The 10061-nt window shown below is 41.7% G+C and overlaps 1 long non-coding RNA gene across 3 annotated transcripts; it reads right to left on the bottom strand.

Moving 5' to 3' along the window:
- Positions 1-1661: 1661 nt before the first annotated feature.
- LOC103465564 (uncharacterized) lies at positions 1662-8975 on the bottom strand. 3 transcript variants are annotated; one of them, XR_001776591.1, is made up of 7 exons: positions 8651-8975; positions 7930-8077; positions 7680-7801; positions 6170-6316; positions 5701-5820; positions 5286-5351; positions 1662-2197 (listed from the first exon to the last, which is right to left on the bottom strand). It is a non-coding gene; the product is annotated as an uncharacterized LOC103465564 (long non-coding RNA). The 3 variants fall into 3 exon arrangements; XR_533812.2 differs by having other exon boundaries at positions 5286-5348; positions 8651-8969; XR_533814.2 differs by lacking the exon at positions 7680-7801 and having other exon boundaries at positions 5286-5348; positions 8651-8969.
- Positions 8976-10061: the final 1086 nt, after the last annotated feature.

Below are 10061 nucleotides of genomic sequence, written 5' to 3'. Positions count from 1 at the left end.
GGGTAAACAGCGGGACTTTGAGAACTTGTGGGAGCCATATATGAGGATCATAGGGACTGAAGACGGAGCTTAATAATGGGTGTCTTGAATGGATTTCTTGTTTACAGTTTTTATTTAAATACTGTCTTGTTAATTTTTCTTTTTGTTCCAATTTTAAGGGCCTTTTTGGAATCAAACAAATGCAGGTTTGAATGGTGAATGCGTGAGTGAATGTGATGTTTATAATGTTAAGTTGAATGTTTGTAAATTTATGTCCTAAAAGAGAAAATTCAATAAAAAAGTGTGAAAAAAAGAAAGCCGACCAGAGAGACGTTGGAGTCGGGGACATGACTGATGCCCTTCATGACTGATCGCAAGAGATGGTTTGAACTTCCTCCTTCGTTCTCTGCCTTCTGGTCCTGCTCTTCATCCACGAAGCTTCCTTTTCAACTCATTTTGGATTCGGGGTTCAGGTATTATTTAAGCTTTATTTTTATTTTTTGAGTTAGGCTGTTCAACTCAACTTCAATTCTTTGGTCGATCTCCTGGTGATTGCAGAAAGCAACAGGTGGCTAATGTGATGTCGTTGTTCATCACTCACAATATTGAAGGAAGCAACACGTCCATCTTTCATCTGAGTTTCAATCCCTCTCTCTTTTCGGTCTCCGCCTTAAATACTCCGAGGGAATTTAAGAAATTATTAAAGACGTTCCTTAAAATACAAACTCAACTTCAGCCTCAGCATTTGTTTACTGACCTGTTCCCCGAAAAAACCTCCTAGTCGGTGGCTTTACAGTCTTAATTTGGGTGTGTGCAGTGATGAAATGCTTGGCCGTGGCGTCCACGCCTTGCATCACTGGACAAACTGAGATGCACAAGGCGGACATGTTTATTAGTAGCAGTGTACACAGTCACCCAGAACCACCTGAGACATCACATGAGATGGCTGTGCCGTGCGAGTTCATTTTCAACAGAGGATTACATCCAGGCGTGTCTAAATTTAGTCCTTGTTCTAAGCCCGCTGGCTAATTTTAATAAATTCCTCCAAAGGTCATTTAGTTCCATTCTGAAGCGTCATGGGCCGAGTTGTAGACGGTTAACCGTGCTGGCTGCTCGGGGCAACCGCGCACACAGGAAGCTAGCCGTGTTGTAGCATCATAAGGCTCACACTGGAATTGCTGGTTTTTAGTTATTTGTTTGCACTTTCTGTTCTTTTGTTTGGTTGCGTGCTTGTTTTTTTCTAATTCTTTTTTTTTCCTTTGGAAGGCGAACCAGTATGAAGCTTTTGGCTAAAATATTTGTTTTAATTTAGACAGAGGGATAGAGCGCGAGCCGTGAATGGAGGTCTAATGACGCGGCTTTCACAGGTTCGAGTTCCGGTTCGAGTCTGGGCCACGAGAGCCTAAAACAAATCCTGTAACAAAAGCTAAGCTGCGGTTAGCTTTTAACTTAGCATATGCTGAGCTATAGTGATGGGCGATATGGACTTAAAGTTTTGTCACAATATTTTGTGGTACTATTGTGATAATAACGATAAGCTATAAGAACTATTTACTACTTATCATACTGTCACAAACTCAAATGCTGCACTTGGAAAAACAAGTTGTTTGTAATGCTTCTTTAGGACACCAGTCACATAAAGAAGTCATTTTTATTTAACACCACACACTAATCACATTTAATCACGTTTTGAAATTTATTGATATGTATTGCTACTCTCATAAAACAAATAATAATAAAAGTAACGGCTCATATAATTAGAATTTATTGTGACAATAAATCAAAGTCATTCTAAGAAATTTATCACGACAAATGATAAACGATACAATAAATGCTTGGAGAGTTCCTTAAACTCAAAAGCCAGCATGCTGTCTCTGCGTCACCACAAAGGGGTCTCCAGTTGGGGCAGCCAAATTGATTAAAATTTTCAGTCACGATGATGAAAGTCTACACACCCATCCAGTTCCTATCCTAGATATCTCCTTATCGTCCTCTCTTGGGACCCTGCTGCTTCCTGCTGAGGTGTTAGTGTTGATTAGCAGCTCTCAGGGCGACCTGCCGCCTCCTGCAGCTTTTTCCACTCGACCTCAGGAGCGTCCTCCGGCTTTCCGCTTCCTTCCTCCTTCAGAGAGATTAGCTCGTTCTCAGTTGCAGCGGTTGTCAGCAGACGGTTTAGGTTTTATTTTGTTTGGAGACACAGCAGAAGGTCCAAACATTTCTGAAAATAAGGAAATAAAAATAAGAGTTGAAGGAGGATTTAAATAAAACCTCTAGCACCAAGTGTGGAAGGGATTTTGAGCTTTTGTAGTTTTCAGGTCTGCTTAAAATTAAAAATACATTAATATAATGGTAATAACTTAGAAGGAGATTTACTGAGACCATTGGGATGTTTGTTCCTCTAAAATTGGGGGTTATATTACATAAATATTTGTTGTACGAATTTTGAGATGTTAATGACGCATCTGAACTGACTTTTCACCAGGATAGACTGTTAATACATCTTGCTACTTCTGTGACTGTTACTATTTTTTTTCTTCAAAAAGTTCAAATTCAGAAGAAATTGTTTTGTGTGTTCAAGAAGAGCCCTGGAATCTCCCAGGCTAAAGCTGACCATGAACTGGCCAGAAAATGTAATATCAACTGAAAGACCAAAAAAAAAAAAAGAAAATCAACCTTCTGGAGAACAACTTTATGGCTAGAGGTATCAAAGATTCAACTATTTTGATACAATGACAAGAAGGGGTCAATGTGAGACTTTCAAACCAACAGTCCCTCTTCAAATTGTCAAGCATTGTGGCGATGGCATCCTGCTTTTGGCCCTTTAGCTCACGGTGGATAATTGGTGGAATAACGGAGAGAAATTACCTCCAGATTCTTCAACTCCACCTAAAGTCAAAGGCTTTTCGATGGAAACTTGAACCCACTGATCGTTCCAACGGGATGAAGATCAGCACTCGTCTCAAACAGATTACAGGAGGCAAACGTAATGCTTTTAGAATGATCCTGAACTCAACTCGAATTAAAAGTACATGGGTTGTTAAAGGGCAACCCGGGGACCATTTATTTTTCTGTTTCTATTTTTGCAGCCCAAAAACGCAAAGAATTGGCCTGCAAAAATGTGAACCCCATCTGTTAGTTTGGCAACAACGCAACATCTTCTTTACGTTTCAGATCAACAATGGTTTACAGATTCCTTCTGTACAAAAATTTGGCAACTTTATATGTTTCATTAACACCTTGCATGCTTAATATATTGCATTGTCAAGGAGATTACATTGCCAAAGGGGACGTAGTTTTTAGTTTTCCACTCTAAAAATAGATTTATGTTGCTTGCGAGTGACCACTCTGACCCTCGCAGCAAAAAGTTTGAACCGGTAACCAAAAAAAAAAAATCCCCAATTAGATCCCTTCCATGCATCATTGGCATGGTTTGTGGAACCATCTGACCGGGGTTGCAACTAAAACCATGTGCGTATGAGAACGGTTTTGTAATCTCTAATGAGGCCGTTAAGGTAACTTCATGTTCGGTTTAAGAAGCTGGGAGCATGAGGGTGAGAAATTTTTATCTGGGACTTCCCCGTTTATTTATTGCCTTCTCCTTGGTGCCCGATTTTTGGCTCCCGCTCCGCTGCGACCCGCTCCGTCATATCTAATCCTACACATGAAGTCACAGACCCATAGCTGGTTTTATGTGAAGACAAACAGGGTTGCCAGGTTGAGTTGGTCCCAGCTGGAAGGGCTCTCACAGTTCCTAAATAGGAACCCAAAGCAGATTGGTCAAGAACCTCCCATTGAGGACTGGAGAGTGTGTGTGTGTGTGTGTGTGTGTGTGTTTGGGGAGCTGATTGCATTTCTAACATGGTTCTGCACCGCGCGCCCCTCCAAGCCTCAAAGGTGAGAGTTTGTGGTTATTTAGGAACCAAAGCCCTCTGTCGGCGGGTGGCTTTAATCCTCCGTCACCCACCACTCATCCCATCAATGTGGCCGCTCAGAAATACAGGCGCTGTGGACAAAAGGGGCCATTGGGGCATCCAGGGAGGGGTTAGTATTTTTAGGGAGGGCCCCGAGCAGCTGCTGCTTGACACATGTCACCACCTGGCCCTGAGGACACCGTCCGCATTGTCTAAATTAGAAAAGCGGAGGAAGAGAATGGACAGAAACCTGCGAGCGTAACGCGTGTGAATGGGACCGGGAGGGTGCAGAGGGGGGTCTTATTAACGGCGGGGCCACACACACGCCGGGTAACCATACAAGGGCAAGCACACGCCTCACACACGCCGATGACATTGCCCTTGCATACCGGTCATTCTTAGCGGGAGACTGAATGCAAAGGTGTAGAGTATCACGGAGGGCTCGTGGCGTTTCGCAGTGTTATTAAACCTGTTCAGGGAAACAACTGCAACGTGGGGCAGGGGGGCGTCCCGCCCCGGAGCCAGGGGGTCAAGGACTTTCCTCTGCATGGGAACGTCAGCGATCAAGAGATTTTAAATCAAAGGGAGGGAAAACATTCATGTCTATCATATCTGTCATCTTAATTTGCATTGCGGAGCTCCTCAAGGTCCCTGTCAAGTCACCCTGAAGATCTTTGTAAAGCTATGAGGAAATAATTCTGACAACAAAACGGACAAAAAAATAAAATAAGAGTCGGTCGTTTAGCCTCTAAATCAAATGTGAGAATGCTATTTACTCAGATTTAGTCCATTGTTGTTTGTTTGCTGGGGAGAGTTAAACTTTTTTGCAAATAAATTACACTGATCTGATTCAAACCTTATTTTCTCTGCAGAGATTGTTGAAAATTGGCAATGCAAAACTAAATATGTCAGAATACAAATATTAACATTTATTTCAGTTAATATGCCTTACTGATGATTTATTTATGGAACTCAGATATTCTTTTGTAGCAAATTTTGCTGCTTATTTAAATTGGAGATGCATCTGCAGATGAGATCTTAGAAAATCTGATTTTTACCCTTTTCATGAAATTCATAAAAATTTAGTAAAATTTAAAATGTAATATTATTATTATTCTTATTAATAGAGACATATACGTTGATGAATGAGTTGCGGTAATGTTGTAATTCCCTTATTTTTTCTTGGATTTAAAAATATCGGCATCAGTCAAAACTGGACTTGGCTTCAAAGACCTCAAAGAAAATGGAAATTGGTCTCATCCAGAAAAGGTTCTGATCTCTGCCAACATTTCAGGCTTTATAATTGCATATGTTTCAAGTTTACCCTTGTCGTAGATTAAGCTGTTGCTTATTGGGATGTCAGATGTATAATTTGAGCTTCACACACCGTCTCACCTTGACTGTGTGCAGCCGACTGATGTCGGCAGCCGGAGAGGACGGTTACTGAGTCCGATTGTTCTTCTGCAAGAAGAAAGTGAAATCATTGCAAATGAACAAAAGTGAAACAAGGTGAGTAAAATATCTTCTTTAGGCAAGAAAAAAAAAACTTTACAAACTGTAACAAGATCATTTGAAGCCCCAGGTTATCCTTACTTTTGTCGGCCACCGACTGGGATCCTGGACGTTTCGGAGCGGAACCAGCACAGACTTAAAGTGATGTTCATGTGATCATTGCCCTAAACATCACTGCAAGTCTTAACTGCCTCCGGTCCATCCGACCCCTGCTCACGATTCCCCCGTTAAACCCAAAAACACTGACAAGATTTAAAGTTGATCTAAAAACTGAAGCGCAACACGCCATCAGGCTCACCTTGTCTAAGTAATAGAAAATGAACTCCAGATTTTCTTCAATCTGCCGGTCTTTGGGGCAGATGTCCGAGAGGAACTGATTATTTTGACTTCCTTTGATTCCTCCAGAAATGTCTGGTTCCTGTAAAAGCAAAAATAATTGGAATCGGATCCATTTTTAAGTTTTCGGAAGCCTTGAGGAAGAAAATGGACATCAATTTTTGTTTCCTAAAAAAAAATATTAAAAAATCAAAATGCAAAAATTTCATTTTGTTCATTTTGATTTTGACCACAGATACTTTTCTGTTCTGTTTTCTGACGGCGATCTGGGCTGTCGGAGCAAAACACAGCGCAGGCTGTTACTTATGATTACTTATTTGAACCAGAAAAGGTAGATTCAAAAAGATCACAATTTACCACGTAAAAGAGGAGTTTTAACATATTTATATTGCTATTTATTAACCAGGTAATTCCGATATAAATAAACTCACGGTGACGATCCCACTTTAGCCGCCTGACCGTGCTCTCCTTCGAGGTTTCAGCCTGACTTCCTGCTACGTGCAGAGACCGCGGCCGTCCCTCACGTGGACGCTGCTGCTTTCACAAAGAACTTCAACAAGCCAGTCTGCCACATCCTCCTTGAAAAGAAAGAAAGAAAAACGGAGGTAAGAATAGATGAGCTTTCATTTGTTTTTTATCTAGATTTTGGGGGTTAGTTCCTGCTGGGTAAAATGTAAAAACTCAAATACTGAAAACGGTAGCGGTTTAGAAGTGGGTTTGCTTGGGGAATACCCAGACTTAATATCTCTGATTGTTCTCCAGATGAGAAAACTCTCACTATGTTATAGGGAAAATTTGTTTACTACATCTTTATGGGAAGGTTGCAGAGTGCTGAGACAAAGTGATTTTTGTTCAGTTCGGCCTGCTGGGTTGAAGGACACCCAACATGGCCACCTTTCAGGGATTGGAAAAAGTGTCATATTTTGTTTTATTTCCTTTGTATATATATTATGAATGCAAAATGTCTTGTTGTTTTATTAATCTGTTCCTTATAAACTTCTCTACTTGATTCAAATTAAACATTTTAACACTTTAATAATAACTGAATTTAATAACTGAACTGAATCAGAATTATTTTTAATCTGAAGGAGTTCTGATTAAAAACAGGAACAAAAGGGAAGCCATGAGAGAACAAATTAAAAGCTCCGAAGTAAGAATGTCGGATCTATAAAATGAGGTGTTTTAAAAATGAGCGATGAAAGAAAACCACAAAAAACAAAACATACAAGTGGAAAGAGGGATGATAATAACAGGATTATTATTTCTGAAGGATAAAATGACATTCAAACATTCAAAAAACTGCAGAAACACACAATGTAATGGACAGAACTGGTCGGCCGCGTCCTTCTTTTCTTTGCTCTCTGTGATTAGTGTGTAAAGGTTTGATACGACCGGCTTCATGAAGACCGAATACAAGACCATCAGAAGTACAATGGAGGTCTCAAAATAGCGAAAATGAGCCAAAAAAAGTCAGATAGAAACTTATTTTAAAGGAAAAGGTGCAAAGACAAACATTCGTTGCATCACAGCTCCACTGATATATTTATGTTGATACAGTCTGGTTCTACCAAACACCATGTTTTTTTATCTATTAATATAAATATCTCATCCTAGAAATAACATGTAGAGTTCTAATCTACATTTTCTGTGCATCCCGTTCTGTTGGCTCATGGCGGGTCTGGTTGACACACAGCGTCAGAGCAGATCCTCTCAAAAAACGTGGAAAACGACAAAATCCTGGTAAACATCTGACTTTTTGAGGTCAGCTGTTTAACGTTTGGGTTTTTTTTTCTAAATCACTTCTAAATCACTTTCTAAATCAAACAGAAATGGAAGAAGCTGCTATAGATGTAGTTTCCACATGTACATGTTCTGTGTGTGTGTGCGCTGTGTGTTTTTCTATGCATACGCCCTGGTACTTAAGTGTGCGTTTGTACTCACTGCAGAGAAAACCCTGACAGACATTGACTGTAAGGGTCGGAGCACTAATCGTCTCGGTGAGTCCGGGTTTGGTTTGTGTGGATTCGCCATGACAACGGGAGAAATCAGAGATCGGAGGAGGCCTGAGGAGGAACGTGGCATGAGATTACGTCCTACCTGACCCATAACTCCGTCCTTAATCCAGCTCACACCTGAAATCTTATTATTTAAACCTGCTTCTGAAGGAAACGTGGAGGCAGTTTTCACTCACATGCGGCGTCTTGAGCTGCTCCACGTTCAGACTTCCTCTGCTGCAAACCGAATGAAGCGATCACACAGGAAGCTGAGCAGAGACGACCAGGATGACCAGGATGAAGGCTCACCCAATCAGTTCCTCTGGATACAAACTTGTGTTTAACCTAAAAATCCCAGCAGAGTGTTGTTATATTTTCCGCTGTCATTAGAAAATATATTTAATGTTTTAAGTGGTTTACTTCTAATTTAATGTCACGATTCAATAAATAAGTCAGCACCGAGGCAGTTCAAAGTGCTTTACGTTATAAAAACATCATGAAATGAAATAAAATTGCTTCATAAAAATAAGTTAATTTATGTTAAAAAAAATCAGATATATCTAAATCATATTATAAGTGCACACAATTATCGTATTTTGCCTTAAAACAAGCAGAAGTTTGATTTCTAATTCTGCCCTACTTCTCTTTAATCTCTTTGCATGATATCAGCTTTCAAGTTTGCATTTGAACATTTTTAACTTGCAGACGAATTTCACAAATCTCTAAAAGCTCATGTCAGACCCAAACTCGTTCATTTTTCCACACACATGCCGTGTAAATCTAACAAGGCCTTGCCTGTACGGGGCCCACCGTGGGAGGCGCGCCACCAGCAGCTCCACTTCAGCCGTGCGTAAAAGCGGCACAGCTTACCCCCCGCCCCACACACACCCACCCACCCAACCCCTCAAACTCCTTCACCTCACAGCGCGACATTAGAGACCAGGTGGAGACGACTTGTGGAAATCCTTTCGGTTAGGAAAACAAATCTTTGCGCTCGGACCTTGGGTTTCTGGAACGCGTTGCTTGCTTGGCAGGTTTTTGTTTGTTTGTTTGTTTGTTTGTTGAGTTCATCTCTATCATCACCAAATGAGACTGTGCTATAAAAATACATGCACATATATGGACTAAGATTAAAAGAACAATCTAAAACGGCTGCGTATTCTGCTGAAGTTTCTTAAAAGTGCGGCCACAAAAAAAAAAAAAAAATGCCCAAAGCGTCCACACAGCGCCAAAGACGCAGCGCGCTGACCTCAGCACGGCCGCAACTCAGTGAAACCTCCCTCAGATGTGTCCCGCTTTATAGCCCGCTCCTCAAGGTCACGATCATTGGACATCTGTCCCTCATTAGCATATGCCACCTCCTCCGCAGCCCATTGGTGCGGAGCCTCCGTCTCAATTGACACAAAAGGAAAGCTACGTTTTTGTCATAGCGCTAAACCCAAGCCGGCTATTTTTGTATCCCAGATATTTCATGCACTGTACACACTGAGAGGGGGGATTCGGGGTGTGTGCGTGTGTGTGTGTTGGAGGGGGAGGAGGGCGGAAGAGCTGGGAGCATCTCAGCAGAGGAGGATTTATCTTTTTTTTTTCTTCTTCTTCACTCTGACAGAGCATCATTCTCATTTTTTAGACAATGATTTGCGTCCAGAACCGGAGACTTAGAGGAGGTCGGTTCGGGCTGGGCTCGCTCTGAAACTCAAACATGAGCTCACCGGGGCTCCTTTGACTTTGATGCTGCAGCCGCTGCCCTCTGAGCCGCGCTGCGGCAGGTCGGTGATGTCAGGGGCTGTCAGGGATGTGCGCTATTGTGTGGCCCGCAACCTTAGGAGAGATTATTTCAGGAGCTGCGTGGCATTAAACGCGCTACTATAAATACACGGAGTTTTATTAATAGAGAGAGAAACATGGCGCATGAAGCGCTGGCTCCGGAATCACTACGAGGTGAAGGCAACGCCACAAAAACACCCAGTTTCCACTCATCCCCAGGGGAATTTATTACCTTGTTCCTCTTATAATACAACATGTTTGTTCTGCTCTGGTCCAGCAGAGCCAAAGAAAGAAAGACGACAGCCATGTTGGATTGATAAATCAGAAGAAACTTTGCTTAGATAGAGTTGACGGCTACGTTTGAGTTCATAGTTAACGTAAACGTGTGTGTTGGGTGATTTGTTGTGACCTTCAGCGCAGCGTGGGGGGTGGAGTGGGAGGGAAGAGGACCAGAGGTTCTCAGAATAGACAAAGCCAGAGTCCAGCATTCCTGATTGGTTCTGTAAATTGGTCCCAAACGAGCTTCACACACACACACACACACACACACACACACACACAC

This window comes from Poecilia reticulata, linkage group LG5, assembly GCF_000633615.1.
Source record: "Poecilia reticulata strain Guanapo linkage group LG5, Guppy_female_1.0+MT, whole genome shotgun sequence".
NCBI lineage: Eukaryota > Metazoa > Chordata > Actinopteri > Cyprinodontiformes > Poeciliidae > Poecilia > Poecilia reticulata.
Note: the sequence above shows the minus strand (reverse complement) of the source record. Positions and strands in the feature narration are given on the sequence as shown.